Below are 24,309 nucleotides of genomic sequence, written 5' to 3' on the forward strand. Positions count from 1 at the left end.
TAAATAAATTAAAGTCGGCACACTTTGCCCCAGCTTGTTTACTGGCAGATATGAACAATGTACACAGTCTTTTTGAAGTCAGTCCAAATGAAGGGAGTCAATGGGTAAAGTGGGCTAAGTTGTGCTAGGCGAAAGCAAAGTGTGGATGAAATTTAAGCAACCAAATAACGAAGCCTGCTGGCCAAAAGCCCCTTTATGTATGTATATTATGTATGATTTTTATGCACAAAAAAAAACAATAGTGCTAGCGAGACAGTTAAAGCCGTCCCAAAAGCCAGACCTAAAAAGTAGTTGTGACAAACCATGAGACAATAACTACTGGCACTCAATCACAATCAAGTAACTTAGCAATAGAATGAGAAAAAAAAACATGGGAGTGGTACATGAGAGAGCCGGTGCCTTTAAAAACTCGTAACCGGAAGTGGAAGGGAAGAAACAGGAAGGTCTGCTCCCTTGGAGCAGCAAAGGGCGGGCAGATATCCTCTTTCCATGAACCGTTCGTCGCGCCTCTCGGCTCCCCATCGTAGCGTCCATTCAGGAAGTGCTCAGCCCAGTGACGAATTCATAGCGGGGGCCTCCAGTGGCCGCCCTGGGCCCATCGTGAATCTAGCCCGTGCAGCAGGGGGCTTTTTTATCAGCCAAAAGTTTGGTTTGTTTCAACACGATAAAAAATAAGACATATTGGCACAACGTCAAGATGCTGCGATTAATAGCGGGATGTCCATCAAATGCCCCCTGAGGTAACTTTCTGCCAGACTTAGTTTTTCAACCAAAATCAATAACCACGTGGACGTGAATTCCCACATTTATAATGTGAAAAGTATCAAAGTAAGGTCCGGTTTACTGAGTGTTGTTAGCGAAAAAACAGGGCTGGTGGTCACTCTCATAACAGCTGGCTAGGCATTTATTTTATTATTTGTAGCAACAGAAGTATTTAAACAAGAAATGTCTAGCTTAGCAGCGTTTACAGCTACATAACAACGTATCAATTAGAGCGAGCAGACATAGGAAACTCTGGATGTGAATGTTCAAAAAAGAGATGAGAAAACACAGCCATTCCATGTTTATATATTTACAATACCAGTTTAGTGTAGGATTTGCCTGTGTTAATTATCGACATGTTTGTAAAATTGCCTGTTCATTAAGAGCTTCGTGAAAGACGGAAGTAGAGAGACAGGACGCATTTCACAAGGAAGACGGTTCAAGTACGTGTATGAGTAAACAGAAGACAGAATCTGGATGGCGCACATTGAGGCTTTGGTGTGACCCGGGGTTACGAATGGCTGTCCATAAACTATGATTTGGGATATATTGGCTCACTGTTATGAGAGGCAGGTAGGAAATGAGCCATTTACGGCTTTGCAAACCAAGATCAATACGTTGTAATATGATCTGTTATTTAATACAAACTCATGTCATATATAATCCTGTGATCACAGAATAAAATCTGTAATATAGTATCCAGAAGAATTTTGTATATATTAGCCCATTTGTCAATTGGTGTTATACTCCGTATTGCTAGTATAAACAAGGACTGTGCAATGTAAAGAACTTGATAAATGAAAGCATCAAGGAGTATTTTATATTTTAACATACAGGTGGGAAATGCGGATCAGAAGATAAACGACCGACTTTGTAAACTGTAGATTTGTGTTCTAACCCTAGCATTGACACCTGACCCAAAACGGTATATTTCTGGGCAACACAATTTCTCTGCTCCTACATCTCACAGTTAACTTGTTATGTTTTGGGCATTTGCATAGCACACTTCTATATTATTATTATACTGACACTAGTGTAGCACTTTTCGGACTCAGATGATGTACAAAGATTTTCATTGTAGACTGGAGTCTGTTTCTGTTTGTGATCACATTTATAGGTATCTGTGTCCTGGTGGCCATGTCTTGTTCCTTGAGCTGTAGGTGTATGATTTTGGTGTCCAAGGTCTGGAGAAGGATGGCTTTGTAAGTTGCTTAGACATTTTCTAGGTCAGGGAACATGACAGTACCCTAGCATAAGGATATTTGTGAGAGGCCTTCCTGATTGCAAGTACTGTTTGACAGCATTATACCAAACCCACTGCAGTATATCTGCTTTGTAGGACGTTAGCTTGGAGTTCATTCTGCTGTGCTCTGTTGTGTATGAGGCACAGAGTTTGAGGTGGGATTATGAATGAGCATGCTGATACTTAGCTGTCTGGCAAAACTTTTTTTTGTTTTGTTTGTGGGGTGTTTTGTTTAATGATACAGTAGTAAGTTTTTAGAGTTATTTACTATTGAAAATTATGTTATGCTATATTGATTGTTTTTTGTAGGTTGGCCATATACCTGAAAGGTTTTAATGATGCTAAAGGACAGTAGTGGACACTAGAGGGCAATACATGTGGCCCATAGAAGCTCACGATGGTGAAGAGGAAAAGAGGCAGGTTTTCAACTTTCTTGAAGGCACACATAACTAGTCTAGCAGCATGATTTCAATCACCTGCAAGGCAAATGTTATAGCAAGAATTTGAGAACCCCACATTGTCATAGTCAAAATGGGAACCAGTAATATCTGAAACGACCAAGTGTTCACCCCTCTCCATGAGGTATGGCATGATTTTACCTAGGCCGGTAGATGGCAAGAGTGTAAGAGATGATTAATGGGATCTAAGGAACCAAGTTCAGTGTTTCTAGCCACCTCTACTGGAACAAGACAGGTACCCACTGCTGTGGGCCAGGAAGAATAAAGCAGAAGGCTGGGGCACCTCCAAAACCCATAGCTCTGTTTACTGGCTTAAACATGAAGCAATGGTTGTACATCCACTCCTAAGCCTTCCTTTTATAGATTTAGAAAGCTTTGGGTGATGGTACGCTGCCACCCAGATATGTGAGCAGTTTGATCCCATAGAAGCAGAAGTTCTAGGTGTGAACGAGCTTAGCTAGAGTCAACAATAAATATGAAAGTGGTCATTGGGGGCCTGACTCTCTAACATCTATGGGGAGGGCTGGGTGTTTGTATGTGCTGTTTCTTATGGGCAAGTGTTACTGAGAGCTACAGTTAAATCTGAAATGATCCATAGCTGGACTATATTGTTTGTATGTGATATGTTCTTTTTAATGTGTTTAATAGGACAATTGAGTGTCCCATCGGAGAAATGCAATCAGCACAAAATATTACTGGCTTATCTAAGAAGGGTACCATAATGTTATGGTGAGCACTGAAAGGGAATACTTGTATACCATACCAGGGCTTTCATATGAGATCGCATCATGTTGATGTGTTCAATAGCACATTTAAATATGTGTAATGTGGAAAACAACTGTATGGTTGTCTTCTCAATTACTTTCCTCCACCTGTGCTGTCCACATCACATCCTGATTTCTGTGGTATCATCTGGACCTATCCAGAGATGCTTCTGCTGTAATGACAATGTTCTCTATAAAGCACTCTGATGCGCCTTGCCCCCAGGATTGACCAGCTGCACAATGCTTTTAATTTTTATAAAAAACATATCAGAAATGCAGAAGCCTGGAATTCGGTATGACCCTAAAGTAAAGGTTGCTTCTAATAACGTCCTCGGAAAAAAAGTTAATTGCTATTTCAGGAAAATGCAACAGGTAATACAAAATAGCTGAAGGTGTGACACAAGTATAGCCACTGGTTTCTGGAACTGGGCTGGCAAGACTCGAGAATATTTAAATATAGTTATTTGTAAAAAGATATGAGTGCACTAAATGAATGATCCTTGTTCCTTCCTTTTGGAGGAAGAAGTGCAAGATGGGTGACACACTGATGAGGCTGCATGTATTGCTATATTTCTGGGCCTGTAGATTAAAGGTGACCAGCAGGGCACATATGGAGACATCTGGCCTGATGTTAATAGAAAAGTATCCCGCAGACCTTCTACAAGACCGCCTTCCCACATATCACCAAATATGAAAAGACCAATGAGAAAGATGGATTGATCCTTATGTTTCCATTTACCAACTTAAGCAGTGAGGTGCAGACAAAATCTCAGATAAACAAAGATTCATGTACAGAGAAAAACCTCCCTAAGGAATGATTATGAACTGCCAGTGAGAAATGTCATGCAATACAGACCCATTCTAATTAATCTAGAAATGGTCCTTATATGGCTGATAGATCTGCTTCTATTTCTTCCCCATAGCACGATCGGAGTGCCAGGCTACCACTTATAAATCTTTCACCCTTTACAAGGGTCACCCTAAACCGACAAAAACATTGCCTTTATCCTTTAAGAATGCCTCTATAAAAACATCTCAACACACTCGCCTCACCTTACCAGGTACAGTACCCCAGGAAGCAGATTCACCACCCACAACATGCAGCAGACCTCTTCAGCACATTGCAACCCTGTGTGAGCCCTCTACAGCAAAATAATCCAAGCCGTCTTCCACCGGTACTTAAAAATCAGCAAAATACTGCATGCTTGCAGTTGCAAGTAGACATATTTTATTGCACAGGTCACAGCCAACTTATTGTAAGGTACTGTTTCCTATGCAAATAAAGAGAGAAAAACACTATTCCAAGCAATTTGTCACTGCAATAGTCTCTTGTCCCTGTCAATGTACAAAACCATGGCCATAAATCAATGTCATCAAAAACAACGACACTATACAGCACAAAATTCCCACTATCAACAGTCTGGCAACTCCCCTACAAACACACATAGCCAACATAAATTGGGCTGTTTCCGTCCACTATACTTGGTAAATATTTTCAAAATCATCAGCCTCTAAATGCCACCACTTATAAGGACAATGTTATGATTCATCCGTAAGTAAATCTCACTCCATGAACCTGCAAACCCTTCTGTAATATCCCTCTAGGCAAACTCCATGTGAATAATCATTGCCCTCTAAAGAAATCAAATTGTTCCTCTCAAAGTCACATCTCTTCCCTAACAAATTGCCAAAGGGGTTGCAAAAATATTGGCTTTTTTCTAGGGATAAAATGTCTAGCAAAAGCACCAACGATACAGCATAAGAACACATTCATCAATACCAACTACCTAATCAGAACCTTGTCCAAGCTGCAGCACAGAGATTACCACAATTCAAGTAGATAGTGATGTTCTCTTCATCAAGACAAGGGTGATCACAGCCTACTAATCCTACTGAATTTTTCAGGTGCAATCAACACTGTTGGCCGATAGCCCCTTCTCACCTTACCAGCTCCCTGCATGATCTTTATAGCCTTGCGTCCAAAAAATGGCTTTCCTCTTCCAGTTGTTGCCGTTCTGGGAAGTGGAATACTCCATGCCATTTACAGGGTCGCCTAGTTCTCATTCTCTCACCTGCCACCTTCAGCCTCTACATGTCAATGTCATACAACTCAACCTTAAAGTGTTGGTGGCTAACAACAGCTAGAAAGTCAAATCCTACCTAAGTTCCTCCAAATCCAGAAACAAGCCTTTTCTATAAAATTGAACTACAACACTCCAAGTGTTTTCATAACAGCCAGGTCCCAGAGAGGCTGGCTTTCAGAAATGAACCTACATCTCTCCCTACCACTCACTTACCAACTCTGCTTCTACGAGCTGCCTGTAACCAGCCTTCCATCCTCCCATCCTCTGCAAGATAACCTTACCTCCTGGCCTCTGAATGCCACATGTTCTTCTCTGTGCTCCCAAACACTATCCCAACCCCTGTAAATGGTTTTTTTCCCATGAAACTGCCATGTTATTAAAGGTCAGAAGAAGTCCGAGTAAGCGACCCTCACCATGAGAGAAGGACATTGCCACCCTCTGGTATGCCTAGTGTACTGCACTATTAAGATGGCTACCTCTATAAATGCCTTCTCAAACCCTGTTTCCCCTACTGGGCTGTTTAAACTACAACTCATTGCTCTCATGTGTATTCTTTTAATTAGTTGAAGAGAAGGAAACCGGGATTACAACACCCAGAATGCATTAAGTTGTGACATGAATGTCTAAAACTGGACACAGTGTCTGCAATGCCATGGAATGAGGTGCCCACCCTCCACTCCATACTACAAAACCAGGAAAACTGATTTTCCCCACCTGCCACCATTGGCTACTTGGAATCTCTCAAAGTCCGCCTTCCTGGAGATTCAGTAACGATACCACAAAACCATTCAAAACAAGCCTTATGAGTGTGCCACCTAGACTCCGTGACAACCTTCCCGGATCTCTCAGTCTGGCCCATTCCCCACATAAGGTCAGAAAAGACCCATCTCGAGCTCATTCTGTTTGAATTTACTTAAGAGGGGGCTGGACCATGGGCGTAGGAAGTGTTGGGGACGCGGGGGATATATCCCCCCCAGATTTTGGAGTGGGGGGGACACGGGGGACAAGGGTGGGGGGGACGAGGGGACAAAGGATTTCCCCTTCTATGATCTGATTTGCAGGGCCATGAGCGCCAAAAGCGCGACCTATACTGGCCCTGCACTTGACCTGTAACCTGCTTCCAGCTACCTGCGACCAATCTGATCATGAGGGTGACCTCAAAAAGGCCACTCTCCCTCTGCCCTTTTGTTGTGCTGCAAGCACAGGAGGAGTTCTTTCACACCTTGCCCCCAACAGCCCACAGCTGCCTGGAGTCTGCACTTCTGAAAACAAAGGGAGAGAGGGGCCATTTGTTGATTGCTGTCTGAAATCCGTTCCTGCCGCCCTCTAGCCTGAAGATAGCAGCAAGATTTAAATAAGGTAAGGAGGTTTGGGTAATTAAATAAAGTATTTCCCTTACTTTTTAAATAAAGTGCTGCGTTGCCGAGCATCTCCCTTTTTTATACATTATTGTTGGTTCACTGTAAGATATGAGCAGGGCAGGTTTTAGCGCGCTTGTGTGACAATGTCTGTTAGGGCCCTGTTTCTGTCGCCCTCTGTCTCCCTTTCACCAGGGTCTCCGACTGCCACAGTGCTAATTATTGTCCCCTGAGGTGACTCGGTGCTTGAAAGTGGCTTTGAAAGCACCTGCTGGGTGTTCCTTGCCCCGGACAGTTTTCAGGCAACAATAAAAATTTCAATCCGGTGATTAATGGTCTTCCTGGAGAGAGATTGAAGTTTTGTCTAGTGGAAGTTTTGAGTCATCATAAAATAGTACTAGCGCAAAGAGATGCTTACAAACTGCGAGGTATAGATTAGAACGTTATGGTTGTTCCCCATTTTTTCATTAACTTAATGTTGCAAAAGGGGTTAATTTCAGTGAAAATCAGTTCTTATTATTAAAGAGAACCCCCAACCATGGCGTTATGTTTTAAATTCTGAGCCTGGGCTTCTCAAAACAGGGTACTCTTAAACTATACCTGCTACCAGTATGGATGGCCTGTGACTCCCACATCTTGTAGTCCTCTGTCTTATGTAACATGTCCTATAGACTGAGTTACACACATATGATGATTGTCTCTGTGTAATGTCTGTGTGATGTAAAGTGCTCTGACACCCTACACTGGTATGAGGGATGTATGATGGAACAACACATGTGTACATCACGCATACCTTAACATGTTCTCAACGACGGCCGCGTCTTTATCATGCATGCCTTTACCATGCACTCCATTACCATGCAAGCCTTAACAGTGAATTTCGTTGTAAAAGCATGTTTGGTAAAGGAACATGCATGGTAAATTCTTCCCGCCCTGCCCTCTTACACCTGATACCATACTCCACCCCGCCCAAGCACTTAAAACTCCCCCTTCCCCCCCTACCCTGAGCTCTAAAGCCCCCCGCCCTGAGCCCTAAAAGTAACCCTGCCTGTCCTAAAAACTACCCCGATCCCATCCCCACCCTGAATCCCAAAACCTACCCTGCACTGTCCTAAAAACTACCATGACTCCTCCGCCCCTTCCCTGAACCCTACAACCTACCCTGCCCTGTCCTAAAAACTAACTTACCCCCTGCCCATGCCCTAAACCCTAAAACCTACCCCGCCCTGTCCTAAAAACTACCCGACCTCCCCGTCCTGTACCTTAAAACGAACCCTGCACTGTCCTAAAAACTTCCCTGACCCCACCCCTGCCCTGAACCCTAAAACCTACCCTGCACTGTCCTAAAAACTACCAGACGCCCCTGCCCTGAATTCTAAAACCTGCTCTGCCTGTCCTCAAAAAAACTCTGCCTGTCCTAAAAACTACCCGAACCCCTGACCCCACCCTGAATCTTAAAACCTACTCTACCCTTTCCTAAAAACTACCCTGACCCTGCCCCCACCCTGAACCCTAAAACCTACCCACCCTGTCCTAAAAACTACCTGACCCCCTGCCCTTGACCTGAACCCTAAAACCTAGCCCGTCCTGTCCTATAAACTACCTGATCTCCCCGTCCTGTACCCTAAAACCTACCCTGCACTGTCCTACAAACTTCCCTGACCCCACCCCTGCCCTGAACCCTAAAACCTACCCTGCACTGTCCTAAAAACTACCAGACGCCCCTGCCCTGAATTCTAAAACCTGCTCTGCCTGTCCTAAAAAAACTCTGCCCGTCCTAAAAACTACCCAAACCCCGACCCCACCCTGAATCCTAAAACCTACTCTACCCTTTCCTAAAAACTACCGTGAGCCCCGCCCCACTCTGAAACCTAAAACCTACCCGCCCTGCCCTTGCCCTGAACCCTAAAACCTAGCCCGCCCTGTCCTATAAACTACCTGATCTCCCCGTCCTGTACCCTAAAACTACCCGCCCCCACCCTGTATCCTAAAACCTACCCCGCCCTGTTCTAAAACTTACCCCGACCCCACACCCTGAACCCTAAAACCTACCCCGCTCTGCCCTAAAACTACCTGACCTCCCCGTCCTGTACCCAAAAACCTACCCTGCACTGCCCTAAAAACTACCCTGACCCCCTGCCCTGAACCCTAAAATCTAACCCACCCTGTCCTAAAAACTTCCCGGCGCCCCGTCGTACTCTAAAACCTACCCAGGCCTGTTCTAAAAATTACCTCGCCCCCACCCTGAACTCTAAAACCTATCTGGCCCTGTCCTAAAAACTACGTGACCTCCCCGTCCTGTACCCTAAAACCTACCCTTCATCAAAGGCAAATTCTAGCTTTGTGCCCACTGTGCATGCGCTAGTGGTTGGCCCTAGGGACCAGATGCCAGTGATCATTTGCAACTCCCGCGATCCTGGATGTTGCCACCGATCCCTGCCAGCACACTTTGGAGGGTTCTGTGACCTTGGTGTCCTGCTCAGGCAAGAAAGGTAAGCTGAATTGCCCCACCATTCATGATCTCACCACAAATGTGTTAAAAATAAAGCCACTGTGTCCAACACGTTGGACGGTCCGTGTAAAAGCTGTACAAAAAGTAATGGATAATTATGAACCTATTCTGGAAACCCTAGAACAATTATCAACATCCAAGTCCAGTGGTGATGTGTCTGCTCGTGCTCGTGGTTTGCTTGCACACTTTCAGAGAGGAACAACTGTCCTAGGTCTTCAGATTGCTCTCCAAATACTGCAGCTTCTGGAATGTTTGAATATTGCCATGCAAGGCCGCCAGCAAACTATATCTGGGCTACTGGCTGCTGTGAATGTAGCAAAAAGTGCCATACTGAAGCTTCGTAATGATGAGTCATTCAACAGTCTGATCCATTCCACTAACCACATGACTTCTAAGTACCATCTTAATGCCATTGAAGTGCCACAACTGCGGCGAATCCCTAAAAGAATAGATGATGGAGCAGCAGAAAGTTTTCATCCTGCAACCGTGGGGGACTACTATCGACCTCAGTACTTTGAACTTTTGGATACAGTTTCTGTTCATCTCACTCAGCGTTTTGACCAGGAAGGCATCCAAAGAAATGAAAAACTTGAACAGGTGCTTTTAACAGGCAGTGGCATGGACTCTATTGCTCAGTACAAAGAAATTGACCCTTTGCTGCTCAAAGCTCAATTAACTATATTATCAAGTATGTTCAAGTACTCTTCAGTCCCAGAACTGGCAGACATACTCCGAAAAATGCTTCCAAGAGAGGGAGCTTTCTTTTCACAGGTTGAAAAGCTACTGCAGATTCTTTTAATTATTCCAGTATCTTCTTGTGAGGCTGAGAGAAGCTTCAGTGGTCTCCGCCGCCTGAAAACTTGGCTAAGATCAACTATGTCCCAGAAAAGACTGAATCATGTTGCCATATGCAATATACATAAAGAGATGATGGACTCAATTGACCTACAGACAATAGCAAAACAATTTGTCCTCCGCAGTGAACGGCGCAAGAAATTATTTGGCTTTTCAAATTCAAGTTCATAATTTTATTATAGATACCTACAGCAAGAAATAATCATTTCTAATTAGGCCAATTGCATGTTGAGGTTTAGGAATCTCACCAAGAACATTTAGTTTATTCGTCCTTTTTTTGTCCCACCTTTGTTTGCCTGGTGCATGAAGATGCGAGATTTATAAAAGAAAATTGTGCATTTGGTCCAATTACTTTGTGAATGTAAATAACAATAAAGCATACTTGCAAACTGTGACTACAAGCATGCCTTTCTCAATATTTCACTTAAAAACTATGCGATTGTATTTGTTTACCCGGGTGATCTCACACAATGGGCGATTTGTATAGGGTCACTTGAAAGTCCTCAAGGTTGTCCCTGTCTCCCCCAGAAATTTACTGTCTCCTACGCCCCTTTAATTTAGTGGCTTTCGAGGGTATAGTTGAGAACTGCAAAAAAAAAAAAACGGGATTACCGCAAGCCCAAAGTGCCTTCTTTCAATGAAAAATTCTTTAAAAATGACGTCGGTGTGGGTTTGGGGCTGATTTAAGGTGAAGCATGGCCTAATGGCTCCTTTAACCTTCTGAGGCTACTCACATCGTAGTGTTTTCATTTGTTGAGAGGGTTGCGATGGGGATCGATCGCAGACTGCGTGTTGTTTTTAATCAATGTGTAAATCCCTGGATACCATACAGTATAAATCAATGTTATCATATTGCAGGTGATGGTTAGCAGGTGTTTTTGAAGTTGGAAAATAAGTTAGACCACACTGTAGAAGGTGGTGGCGTTTTGTTTAAGAGGCATGCATATGTAATTTCGGCCACATATATTCACTCAAGTCGGCCTGCTTAATTTAAAGTTGGCAATAATTTGATATTTTTTCATTAAATAAAAATAAGCAATGATCACTCAAAAACCAAATGGTGGCACTAAAATTCCTCATCACTAGACCACCCCTGCACCCCCCACACCCATCTTCCTACTTTCCCATTTATCCGTGTATCCGACTCTATTCGCTTTGCATATCTCTGCTATCATGAAGTAAAGTGATTCGCTGCCCCTCAGGCTAGATTTATGTTCTGCAAATGCCTAAAAGAAACAGACTAATACTTATTGGATTGGTAGATACTTTAGCGTGGATTTATTGCTGAAACAAAGCTTAGGTGCAGCCAATCATACCGTAAATAGAGACGCTCGCCAGCTGTGAAACCCCAGGTGCAGAGAGTTCTTGTCAGGACTGATGTAACCATAGAAACGGAGCGTTCCCGCGCTGTGATGTTAAGGCACTAAATTCCACGTTACATCACAGGAGGGTCTTTTTATTTTTTTATTTTTTTGTACAAACAATTATCGTTATACATGAAGGGTCTCCTTCTTCTCGACCCCCCGCCCATTTACCCTTAAACCTCCTCGCAGTGGGACATTTTGTGTGATGAGTGAAAACAGCGCCACCACACACAGACCGAAGGCCGGATAAAAGGAGCTCACTTTTATCACCAAAGGATGTATAAATGTGAGAAAATGAATTAGAGGTGTTCCTCCCTGCCTTATGAAGCTTTGAAGTTCGAAAATTGGCTTGCGAAGAAGAGAAGGCCTGCCGAGAACGGCATGGAAAAAAATCGCTTAAATCCACTCAGTAAGATAAACATCTTTATTGCATAGATTTAAAAACCTGCGAAACCTGCCTGGAATCACACAAAGGCTTGTGTGGTGACACAGAATCTGAAACAACCCACACAGTCTCAAGTCGGGCACCTGCCTCACACTCCAATGCTGCTGCCGACGTCACAAAGAAGTACATTTCATAGTGGCGACTCCTTGCGTAGACCTGAGGTTAATTCACTAAACAGGCATCCCCTGAGGCCCCTATTACTTCTGGCCTACACGGTTGTAGTGGCCCAGTTGCACATTAATGGTGCTGAGGGTCCTCGTGGAAGCAAGAAAAATGTCCCCCTACCCCTAGAATTGAGTAGTAAAAAACAAGCATCGTTTAAATCTCCACTAACGTAACAGGAGGTTTAAACTCTATTAAAGACGCAGAGGCAAAGAATACGACTAAAGTTCCCTTTACTGAAACTCGAGCAGCAAAACACAATAAACGAATCGCCCAACATGGACCAAAAAAGAACAAATTATAACGCTGCATATTTGCACGCAGATTCCCCTGTTAATACTTCTGCAATTCAGCTACGACTAAAGAGTCGCAAAAGCAATGTGTTTTACTGTGGTTAATGAACTGAATGTCTATTATCTTGACATGAGTGAAGCTTTAGGCCCACTCGTGTTTTCAGATAGCACATTTTCAAAGCAAGTGGTTTCCAGGGCTTGACACCAACTCATACCCCCTCCCTGCCTGCGTACCACAGAGCTCAAATGCGACCATCACTAGTTAATAGTACAGAATTCAGTTAATGCTATGGCTTTGCTTGCTTTGCAACATTTATAAAATGTAATGTTTTATATCCCTGATGTTGCGGAAGCGGATAGTTTTACAGTTGTATACAAATGAAAGACTCTTCCTTGGCCAAACTAGATGGTGTTTTATATTTTGAATTCAGCATTGTTTTCTGTGCAACAGCACATTCATTGGAATTTGGTCAAGTGTTACTGTTACCATGTGATGTGTTTTCTACATACCTAATGGCAACGATATGTAACTTTATTTGTCACGCCAGTGAGTGCAGTTTCTCTGTCTGAAAATGTATAAAGGTTCACCAATTTGGAGTTCAGCTAGTGCTATTTCTCTAATTCCTCTAGGCAGACTTCATGTCAAACCTTTCATTGATCTGAACGTAGAATATTTTTCATGTTCCTTCTCTCCTGTCCAACTGAGTAGTCCTTATGACAATTGCTGCCCATTTACCTTATGCTGAATAATATTTGGTTCTGGCTATATTCATTGGAAGGGGCATCGTTTTTGCTGTCAATTATTTTTTACTTTTATTTACATTGAGGGTATTATTGATTTTTTTGACTAGCCAATGCCTTTTGCATTATATATTTGTTTCTTAAATGTAATAAACCTTCACGGTTCCTAATTTAGAATCCAGTCTTCCACGGATTTTCTTGAGTGGATTTTGTTTGTTTCTGGGTAAATGTTATGATAAATGTAGGGTTGTCGCCTACAATAGACAAATAGCCCTGATTGATCAATTGGCCCTTTGATATGAAAAGTGGCAACACATGTCGGCGTTATACTCCTGATCCGACTTCAATCATGAAACCAATCGGAACGCAATGACAAGCATAACAATATCGAAAAAGCAGCAAATGTCCTCTTCTTTGACATCAGAAGAAAATCACATTAAACCAGTCTGGAGAAAAACAACCAAGTACTCAAATACTCAAAGGTCTGTGTACATCTATGTATTAAACCCAGAAATTAGCAGAACTTAAAGTCAAGATTTAATAGTTTCATCCAAGCAAAAAATTGTGTGGCTAATATTCCCTTCATCAGAGAATATAAAGTTTCCATTCAGACTGAAAACAGCAGAACTTAGGGGCCTATGTATGTATCGGCAGGCAGCCCGTTTCTCTGCCAGGGTGATGGAGTAATTTACTCTATTGCCCTGATGGAGATAGCGCCCAACAAATTTAGATATGACTGCCAAGCTGGTGGTCATTTCTAAAGCATGCCATGATGGATTTTCCTGTCAATGTTTTTCACAGTTTGGTGCAGGGCTCCGTCAACATGACGGAGCCCTTCACCAAACTGTTTTGTTTATTATTTTCAAAAAAGAAAATCTCGAAGCAGGATTTTCTTTTTGAAAATAAGAAAGAAATTGGTCGCTCACCATGGGAGTCCTCTCCCATGACAAGGGGGAATTTAGCAGTCTTCTTCTGGATTTTCCTGGCAGTGATGGCCAGTGAAAACTGACCTCTAATTCTGCCCATTTAAATCAGGTGAGCGGAGTTACAAGTCCTACTCCACATGGCCATCAGTGGCGTTAAATCATGGCAGACAGAGTAGTTTCCGCAGTGACTAAGCCTATGGCCCACCCACATTTAAATCAGGAGATGGACCACTTTGTTGGTGGGGAAGGAACACTGTTGCCATTACGAAGGAGTTCCTTCTTCGTCAGCATATAAATTAGGCCCTTATTCAGGATTCAACAGCTCCATCCAAGTGAACATTTGTTCATATAATATTCCTTTTTATCAGAGTAAAATTCATTTTCATTAAAACACAAGAGACACACCAGAGCAGTATCTTTCAGGGAGAGAAAGAGAGGGACAATCTTTGTCTCTTTGTCTTTATCACAATCCAAATCTCTTGCCACATTAGTGTGGGGGGAGTTCCATTCTATTACAAGACTGGAGGCTCAATTATAACAAGTTCAAAGCCTTGCTGAAGTATCACAGGAAATATGTTGAATTAGTTTGAAATAGAAAGTCTTAAATGTAGATTCATTTGAGCAATCTGCTGTTTTTAGAATGTTCCCCAAGTATCCAGAAGAAAGATAAGCTTTGGATGTCATAGCTTCTCTTGAGTGATCATTAAAAAGGGAAATATCAATACCCACTTCAGCCATGAGCTATCTGACCCATCTTGCAAGATTGAAGGGAGAGTGTAAGGAAATGCCTCTTTCTACATGATCATCCCCAAGTTTCTGGACTCATGCTGCTGGTATTTTGACTCTGTAAGTGCACTGAGTCCTGCTAACCAGGGCTCAGTGCCAATGAGGCGACCCTTTACATTCTTTTTAAATAAGTATGGGCCAGATGTATCATACAACCGATTTGCGATTCTCAAATAGCGATTTTTAAGAAATCGCTATTTCAGAAATGCAAAAAGGTATGTATGATTTTTGCGATAAGGTAATAGCTATTTCTTAAAAATCGCAAATGCTATTACCGAATCGCAAATAGAGAATCTGATCTCATTCGCTCCTATGGGCCTGTTGGCCCATATCTGCAAATTTTTTGCATTTCCAAAATTGCGATTTCTTAACCAGAAATCGCAATTTTGTAAATGCAAATACCCAGGGTGCTGGGGGCCTAAGGCCCCCTCTGCTGCACCCCCAAACATTTATTTGGGACATGTAAGGTGCACACATGCCAAAAGGGCATGTGTGCTTTACATGTACATTTTAAAAATGCATTTTTACATTTTGCACATGGTTACCACCAGGTTCAACCTGGTGGTAGATAGCGATTCCTAAATGCCCAAATCGCATTTAGGAATGGCTTCATACATGTGCTAAGAAATCGCAAATAAGGAATCCTTATTTGCGATTTATTATTTAGAGAGTCGCAATTTTTGACTCTCTAAACAGGGTCGCAATTTTTAAGGAACGCTATTTTTGCGATTCCTTAAAATTGCGTTCAGAATGTCTTTCATACATTCTGAACTGGCTTTTTCCATTCGCAAACGGGCATTCGCACCGTTTGCGAATGCAAAAAACCTGGATACATCTGGCCCTATATGTCTAATTGGCTGACCTACAATTGGCATAGGTTACTTTCCACATAAGTTCCTAGTAAGTTAAAAGGTCCCTCATGGACTGCAGCACTTATTGTGCCACCCCGAGTGTGACAAAGCAAAGCTCAACTCCTAGGCCACCATTGCAGGCTGCCAGCGTGGTTTTAAACTGCTAACTCAACTTTTGTCATTTACAATAATGGCAAAGCCTAAACCTTTCTTTTTAATATACATCCACCTCTAAGGCAGGCCTAACAAGTCCTCAGGCAGGGTGCTTTATATTAAAAAGTAGGACATGTGTTTGTACTTGTCCTAATAGTAAAAGAGCACATATTTTGGCTTTTCTGTGGAAAGACGAGTACCTCCATTAACAAGTACACAGTTACCCGCTGACAACTCAGCAGTGTTAACTTCTGAATGGAACTACTAAGGATCGTTATTCAAGTTATCAAACAAATAATTACATTATACCCGACCTTATGCCCAATTCAAATTTAATGTAACTTTTGCACACATTACAATTTTAGAAAGTTGCTACTTTGTTGCCCAAAGGTATCCAGTTAATGTTCATGGTTGCATACAAGCTGTTGTCCTCAAGACAGCCTTCTTCCCTCCTGACGCTTGACTCTCCGGAAGGAACACAAATGATCTGCCATTGAAAGAGGAGTGAACTTCTCTTGGCAGCATGGCAAAACGTGTGTGAGCACAAAAGGCAAACTTCATAGGGGAAGCCACCTTGAAGGACAAATGGTAGTCAAACATGAGGAGGGCTGCTCTTTCATTTTAGCAGATATGCTGGCATTGCTGAAAGAGAGGGGGAAGCCATTGCCAAACCGTTTTTCCTGTGGGCATGTACCCCCTAGGTAGCCACAGCTCTGGAATAGGCTAGGGTGCTGCAATCACCAAGAGAAGGGTTTTGAAAGTTGGAACAATGTTGCATTCTGGGCTAGCGGATGCCACGTTTCACAGGACGTTGTCATTAGATGGGATGGAACCTGGCAGCCCATTGGCTAGTAGTTGCCCCATGCTCTAAAGGCAAGCATTGGGCATAAAAGTAGCAGGCATAAAGGTGTAAGGCATAACAGTAGCACCCCTGGTACCCAGACCTCAGATTATGTCTGTACTGAAGAATGGATCGAAGAAGGACTGCCAAGCTGTTCCGTGGAACCTGCAAAGAAACACTGCACCTGTTGCACCTTGGGCTATCAAAGAAAGGACTGTGCCTGTGGTGTTCTGCACAAGAAAAAGTCATCCTTAAGGGCCCAGAAAGCGAAGGTGAATTGAAGGGTCAGTTGCCTGACTCCCTGGTACACTCACATGACCATAAAAACTCAAGAAACCTGCCTTGGCGAGTTGGTAGCCAAGCTATATGCTGAAGGGCAGCTTGGGAGACCAAGTCCCAGCCCTTAAATGTTAAACCCAAGTCGGCTGGACACTGGAGAGTTATCAGAGTACAGTTTGGTTGTGGAGAAAGGAAGTTACTGCCAGTTAAAGGGAACTGTTAGTTTTGCTGTAAGCAGTGACCAGTAGACCAGTGGCAACAGTTTTTTGGCTGGAGTTCCCATGGACTTCGAGGGACACTGACCCCTGTGGCCAAAGTCACACCACTGTGTTCAGGGACTGAGGGGTGGCCCCAGAAAAACCCCAAACCAGCTCAGCATTCGCAGCATCCTTGAGCATCCCTTGCATCAAGACTACTCCATTGATTCCCATAGACCCTGAAACTACCTGGAGACTGCCTAAACTTCAAGGTAACTGCTCAACTGCATTTTATTGTTCCCTGTGACTGGCTCCCTGCTGAAGTTGTTTACCACAAGAGTGCCTTTAAAGACATTTTCAAGTTAGTTGTCGTTGCAAACCCTAAACTGTGAATTGTAGTAGATCACAATGATTTATTGCACTAAATGAAAATCTGTGATTTATTTTTAGTTGTACTGAATTTAGAGCTCTGCAAACCAAGAAGTGTTGTCCAATCGATTCTCCTTTAATCAGAATGGGGCCTGCCTAAATTGCAGACCTGTAGGAATTGACTGTGCTATAGGTTTTTCCTGCTTCAAATAGAGACGCTAAGATATGTTGCCTGTTCTGAAGAGGAAGATATGGGATGTATCTGTTGTTCCAGACACCAGCTAACCCAGAATCTCTAGGCATATTTACACAACTCTCCTTGAAAGTCTCCTCTGCTTGAAACATCCAATGCCATAAACACTGCCTGCACATTATCCAGATCTGTATGTCAGCACCTACCTAAAGCTCAACTGCACCAAGGCGGAATTCCTATTATTTGCTAAGAATAATAAACAACAGTACAAACCTAACTCAGTGACATGAACATTGATGCCTTTGAACCCCTAACTTTAAGCAAATGCCAGGTCACTTGGATTCAATATGAACACCAACTTCACTCTCAAGGAACACATTACCAAAAAAACCAAATAATTCTTGGTGACGCAGCTCTCTTCTGAAGAAAGTCAAACCATTTCTTCCAGAAAGCAACTTCACAACTGTTGTTCAAGCCCTTGTCCTCTTGCATCTGGATGGTGGTAATGCCCTATGTCATGGCCTTCCAGACACCGTACTGGTATCCCTTAAATGCATTCTACGTGCTTAAGCATGTATCACCTAGGGCCTGAAGGTATATGATCACATCACACCCATCCTAATGGAACTTTATTGGCTCCCTTTGCAGGCCTGCACTACCTTCGAAACCAGCTGCACAATTTAAAAAGCTATTATATCTAACACCCCGCTTATCCTACAGACAGCCCCCCCATCTCTGATTCATCTCAGCATACCCAAAGCCAGGGTACCATCAGACTGCAGAACAAGAAGTGTAAAAAATGAAAAAAAAAAAAAAAAGCTAGTTGGACGTTTACATCTCTGCACCTAGGATATGGAACAACATTCCTGTATCCATCATGACTGCCTCAATGCTGCTCCAGCTTAGGAAAGACTCACCTCTTTACAGAACACTATATCAGAATACATTAACTGTCTACAACCCAGCTCGATCTCCTCTTACTTGTTGACTTAATGCTCTGCTGCCTTTTTGCACTAGAGAAATACCATATCTATAGATACATACATATTTATAGCTGGGTCTAGTGGAAAGGAGCCAATGCTTCCTATGAAATGTCTTTGATATGTCAGGACAACCTGACATTTTTCAAATTAAAAACTGAAGTTGCCCTTGCAGAACAAGGTGGTGGGCACAGCCCTGAGAATCCTGGAGAAGAGTAAAACCTGCTACTAATTCCAGATCTATTGAGAACTCTAGGAGTTGGCGGTACTCTTCCTAATTTGGGGAAAAGGGGGTCACATAGACAAGGGATGCCCAATTCCTTTTGATATGCATCGAAGTCTTGAGGATGTCAATGGGGAAACGCTTAACCTCTGAAATGCTGCGATGTCCCCACTTTTGTAGTAATGCATCCATGGCTTCCACATCAGGATTTGGTTTCCAATTGAAAAAAACTGAATGGTTTCCTATTCAGCAGGGGCCGGGGGGGGGGCAAATAGATTTATCTGAAGTGGGCCCCATAGGTGTTGAATTGTCTGGAAAAATATTGGTATTGAGAGAGCATTCAGTTCTGTCCTGAAGAAACCTGGAATCCCAATCTGCCACTGAGTTGGAAAGTCCAGGAAGATGCTCTGCCTGAAGCATGATTCCTTTCTTTGGCATAAGTGGCAGAAGTCCTGGACCAAATCTGCCAGACTCTTGAATCTTTTGCATCCCTGATTGTTTCCTTAACAGACGGTATAGATATTGTCCATTCACAAGAGACTGCAACAGATTACATAATCTTGGGTGAAATCTTTACTGCAAGAGAACAAGCGAGAAGTTCTCAGTAACTGGTATGTGGTTATTTTTAATCTAGTGACTGCTTCCTCCTGTACCGTATTCCCGGATCGAGCCCTCCAGCCTGAACTGCTGGCATTGGACTCTAACTATTTGAGGCCTCACCATAAATAGATCTTGCATTCCAGGGTTTCACCTGGGAGATACACCACGCCAACTCCTCCCATTCCTCTAGAGAAAGGGAAATGAATGCTGAGTAGTGCCCTCAGCCATTGAAGGGCAAAAAAAATGGAGTGGAAGATGAAAAAATGTATTCAATAGATGGAGATAAAAGACCTACAATCCTGGCTAACCTCATTTGAGATAAGAGCAAGGAAGGATAGAAGGAGCAATATATGGATCAGAGGCATCACAGCCACGGTTCCCCAGGCGGTCCTGGAGGCTCACATACAGGCATCCTGCCCACATACTACAATCACCCGATGGCCAGCCATTCCTCTTCGATCGCACTCACTGAGTGTACTCAGCCTTCCAGCAACAAAATAATCGCTCTGTGAACACACTCACTCAAGTTAATTATTTCCACATGAAGGAAAAGATCTTACAAGCAGGTAGGCAGCAAGAACCAAGTGTTCCAAGGGGACAATATCTCACTGTTTCAAGACATCTTTGCCTACTTGCTGGCCGGAGAGAGTTCTGCGAAATCACACAACACCTTCAGACTAACAAGATCCAATATTGCTGGAGATTCCTCCCCCAGCTCCACTTTAGCTTCAAAGACAAAAGGGCCAAAGTTCGTACAACCCAGGATGCCCATGAGATACTTGACATGCTGCCCCCTCTGGATGAAGAAATCCCCCAGAGATCTAGAAATCTTCTACCAGTGGACCAAGGAGGGGGATAGCATTTCCACATTACACGTTCAACAAGGAGGAAAGCTCGCAAACAATAATGCAAAGGAGAAAGAGACCAAAGATCGCCATCGTTGGGAGCAGACCCCGCTGCAAACTTTCCCAGAGGTACAACAGGCTTCGAAAAGGGCCACAAAGAGCGCTGAAATACCTGTGCTCCACCTTCTGGACACTGATGCACTAATTTGGAGGCTGACTGGGGGAAGGGCTCTCTTGTTTGTTCCAGGAGCCTGCCTCTACTTCTCTGCATAATATCTAATGATGCCATTATGTTCTACCCTTTTCCCATTTCGGGAGACTTCCTCCCAGACCCCGGTCTCGTAAGAGGTTTTACAGTATGCTGCAGCTAAAGTACTTCATTTTTTATTATATTTTCTGTTGTTGTTTTGTTTATTGTTTACTTCAGTGACACAAATGTGCAGCATGCCCTGAGTTGACACGGTGGGGCCACGTTTCCTTAATTATAGCATCCACGTATGCAGGGGTACCCGTACAGCTTGGCTTGAAATGGCAACCTTACACATAGTCTCACGTAACATAGAAGGCTTAAACTCTCCAATAAAGCATAGCACCTTAATAAATTTACTTGGGCAGAATGAGGTGGATGTAGGCCTGCTCCAGGAGAATCACTGTAGTAATGATCCTAGAGGGTGGAATTAGAACCTATGGAGAGTGGTGGATTCTAGAATGGCAAAGGAGAGAAGGAGCTGGAAACTAGAGGGTGAGGAGCTCTTACTGGGGGTTCATCACAATATTACTTTATCCTGGAAACTATTCAAATAAAGGATTATTTCTTTCCATGTACTGTGGAGGCTGTACATATTTTGGCGACGAGGGACTCTGTGCAGGGGGCAGAGAGTGAGAAGAATTGATAACCCCCAACCCCTGGATCAGCCATCTAGAAGAAAGAAGGTTTATGTAGAAGGAAATTCGTACAGCATATCCAAGGAAATGAAGAGAAGATTATATGAGAAGCGTACCTAATAGTGAGTTTCCATTATTGTTTATCAAGAAAAGAACTTTAAACTTAGGCTTCCAACTGTTGGAGATCCTCTGATTAGTCTTCCTGTTTCCATTTTTTTAATTATATCAGAGGGATTGTCTCTGTGTTATCGCAGCTATACTAACTATGATTGTTTTAAAAAGGTAAAAGAAAGTATTTTTAAACTTTGTATTGTTTTTACGGCTAATTTGGCTGCCAGTTGAAAACGGAGACGGTTGGAAACGGTGTGACTACAGCGCGAGCTGTCTCTCGCGCACGGTTCATGTATAAACAAACTGCGGCGCGCGTAGCACATCAAAGGACAGAGATCAGGCAGCACAATTCGATCGAAGTCAATATGCGGCGCGCGCGGTGAACGCGGCGCGCTGAATGAACTTTATCTTCCTTGGTGCACAATAACTAAATACTCTACATTAAAAAACGGAAGACACGTCTTACACGCTTACAAGGCTAATACTTCACATTGGAAAATGGAAGACACGTTTTACATGCTTACCTAGTGTAGGTGCCTTCCAGTAACTCTTCTTCTCAGAAAGTTAGACATGACATAAAAACAAAGGAAGGACTAAAGAATCTGATTTAAATAAAAGGGAGAAAAGCCTACAGAGAAGGATTAAAGAAAAGGACTACAGAAATGGACTAAGAAAAAGGACTAAAAAAAAAACATTTCTATTAAAATAATAGTGGTTAATTATTTTAGATTGTTATTTTACTTAATTATTTTGGATTGTTATTTTAGTAAATTTTGGTAGTTTGATATTTTTTTATTTTATTCGCAGGTATGGCTGAACAAAGTATTTCTGCTCCACCGTGTTTCTTACCAGTACCAGGCAAAACATCCATTCCGTGGAAGAGGTGGAAAAACATTTTTACCACTTACTTGTTAGCAATTGGAGGAGACAAATATAGTCCTCTTAGAAAACAGGCGATAGTACTGCATCATTTAGGAAGTGAAGGCAGGAGGATATATGACGACTTGCCAGAAGTATCTTTGGGTATTGGTGAAGGACAACCTATAAATCTTTATGATATGTCTTTACTAATGTTGGAAAAACACTTTACGCCAAAAATTAGTGTTGTATTTGAACGTCATAAGTTTTTTAGCGTGTTCAAGGTTTAGATGAGGATGTGATGACTTATGTAGCTGCACTAAGAGGGTTAGCAGTAACATGTAACTTTCAGGATTTAACTGATTCTCTCATTCGTGACCAAATAGTGCGATGCACTAATAACAAAAAGGTGAAAGAGAGGCTGCTATCTATTGACCCTTCCTTAGAGGAGTCAATACAAATAGCAAGGAGCATGGAGCATACTGAGGCCTGGATGAAAGGAATTGAATCTAAAACACATATGAGAGAATCAGCTAAAGAGAGCACAATAGAAGTGGAACAACTTAAAACAGTGAAACATGAGAAAGGTACTACTAATAACATGGGAGAGAAGAAGAATTTTAATATATTATGCAATAGGTGTGGGTGTCCGGGACACATTGCTTCAAGTCCTGTATGTTCTGCGCGTACTCTGACATGCAGAACGTGCGGAAGGCGTGGTCATTTGGCCAAAGTGTGTAGGGCAAAAGGAAAAGTGTGGAATAAAAGTGTTAAATCTATAGATAACATACAAGGGGAACATGAAGAAGAGATTGTTCTAACTATCAATAGTATGTCAGAGAACAACTTCCATGATGTTGAATCAGAAGACTGCGTGAATCTGAAGCGTGAAAGCCAATGTGAATTAAAGAAACCTCATTGTGATGTAACACTTAAGACTAAGATTGTAAGGATGTTAGTTGATTCTGGGAGTTTGTATACTTTATATCTAAAGATGTTTATGAAGGAATACTAAGGGAAAAATTTGAAGATTTGCAGACTGCGGATGTGAAAGCAGTGGGGTATGGTGGTAAAAGAATCAACATTGTGGGAATGAGATGGATGGACATTATCTTCATAGGGAACAGTGTACATGGGAAGGTATATGTGACTCAAGAAGGATCGAATTTATTAGGATGGGGACATCAGAAAGATCAAAATATTGTTCTCAATCCCAACGCAACTGAACCAGTCATAGTTGTGGAAGATTCAAATGTAGAGTATATGGGAATTCAAGGATCTGCGGAGGAATGGAGAGAGAAATTAATGGAAAAGTTTCCAAAAGTTTTTACTGAGAGACTTGGAAAACTGAAAAAGTTCACACACCGAATAAGTAAAAAAAAAAAAAAAACGCTGTTCCGGTTGTTCACAAAGTAAGATCAATACCGTATATGATGAGAGAACCTCTTCAACAGGAAATTGCTAGATTATTGCAGGAAAAAATAATCGAACCAATAGAATCGTCGGAGTGGTTAGCACCGATTGTTGTAGCACCCAAGGATGGAAACAAGATTCGTTTATGCATTGACTTGAGGGACCTGAATAAGAACATTTGGGTTGATAGGCAGCCTTTGCCGAACATCACGGAGATGCTAAGTATGATGGGTGGTGGCAAAGTATTTAGCGTCCTGGACATGTCCGCAGCTTACCATCAAGTTAACCTACTTTCCCCCTTCTTTATCATACCATATTTCTTTACCCTCACCCAGTCACCTACCTCTATACCAATGTCTTTCACTTTCCTTCTCGTATCATAGTTCAACTTGTTACGTTCTTGACAACCCATCACTCTCACCCTCATTCTTTCACGATCCACCCACACTTGTTTCTTTTCACGCAACCACTAAGGAGACTCTTTCGTCACTGGTTCTCTCCCTTTGAGAGCAACAAATGGTGCCACCCCCGTTACGGAATGCGGTGTCACTCTGTGCCCACATCATCTTATTCAGTTCTTCTCTCCATTCCAGTCCATTAGCTAAAGACAATTGAATATTTTCCATGACAATTCGATTAGTTCTTTCTACCAAACCATTAGCTTGCAGCCTAAATAAGGCAACTTACTTAATACGTTTCCTTAATTATAGGATCCACGTATGCAGGGGTACCCGTACAGCTTGGCTTGAAATGGCAAC

General features: G+C 42.6%; 1 long non-coding RNA gene across 1 annotated transcript in view; it reads left to right on the forward strand.

Annotated features, from left to right (window-relative positions):
* Window positions 1-479: 479 nt before the first annotated feature.
* LOC138283963 (uncharacterized) overlaps window positions 480-24,309 on the forward strand; it is an 89,476-nt gene continuing 65,646 nt past the window's right edge. The window contains exon 1 of the long non-coding RNA XR_011201328.1: window positions 480-740. This is a non-coding gene — a long non-coding RNA (uncharacterized lncRNA). The remainder of the gene's footprint in view (window positions 741-24,309) is intronic.

This window comes from Pleurodeles waltl, chromosome 3_1 (assembly GCF_031143425.1).
Source record: "Pleurodeles waltl isolate 20211129_DDA chromosome 3_1, aPleWal1.hap1.20221129, whole genome shotgun sequence".
NCBI classification, from domain to species: Eukaryota; Metazoa; Chordata; class Amphibia; order Caudata; family Salamandridae; genus Pleurodeles; species Pleurodeles waltl.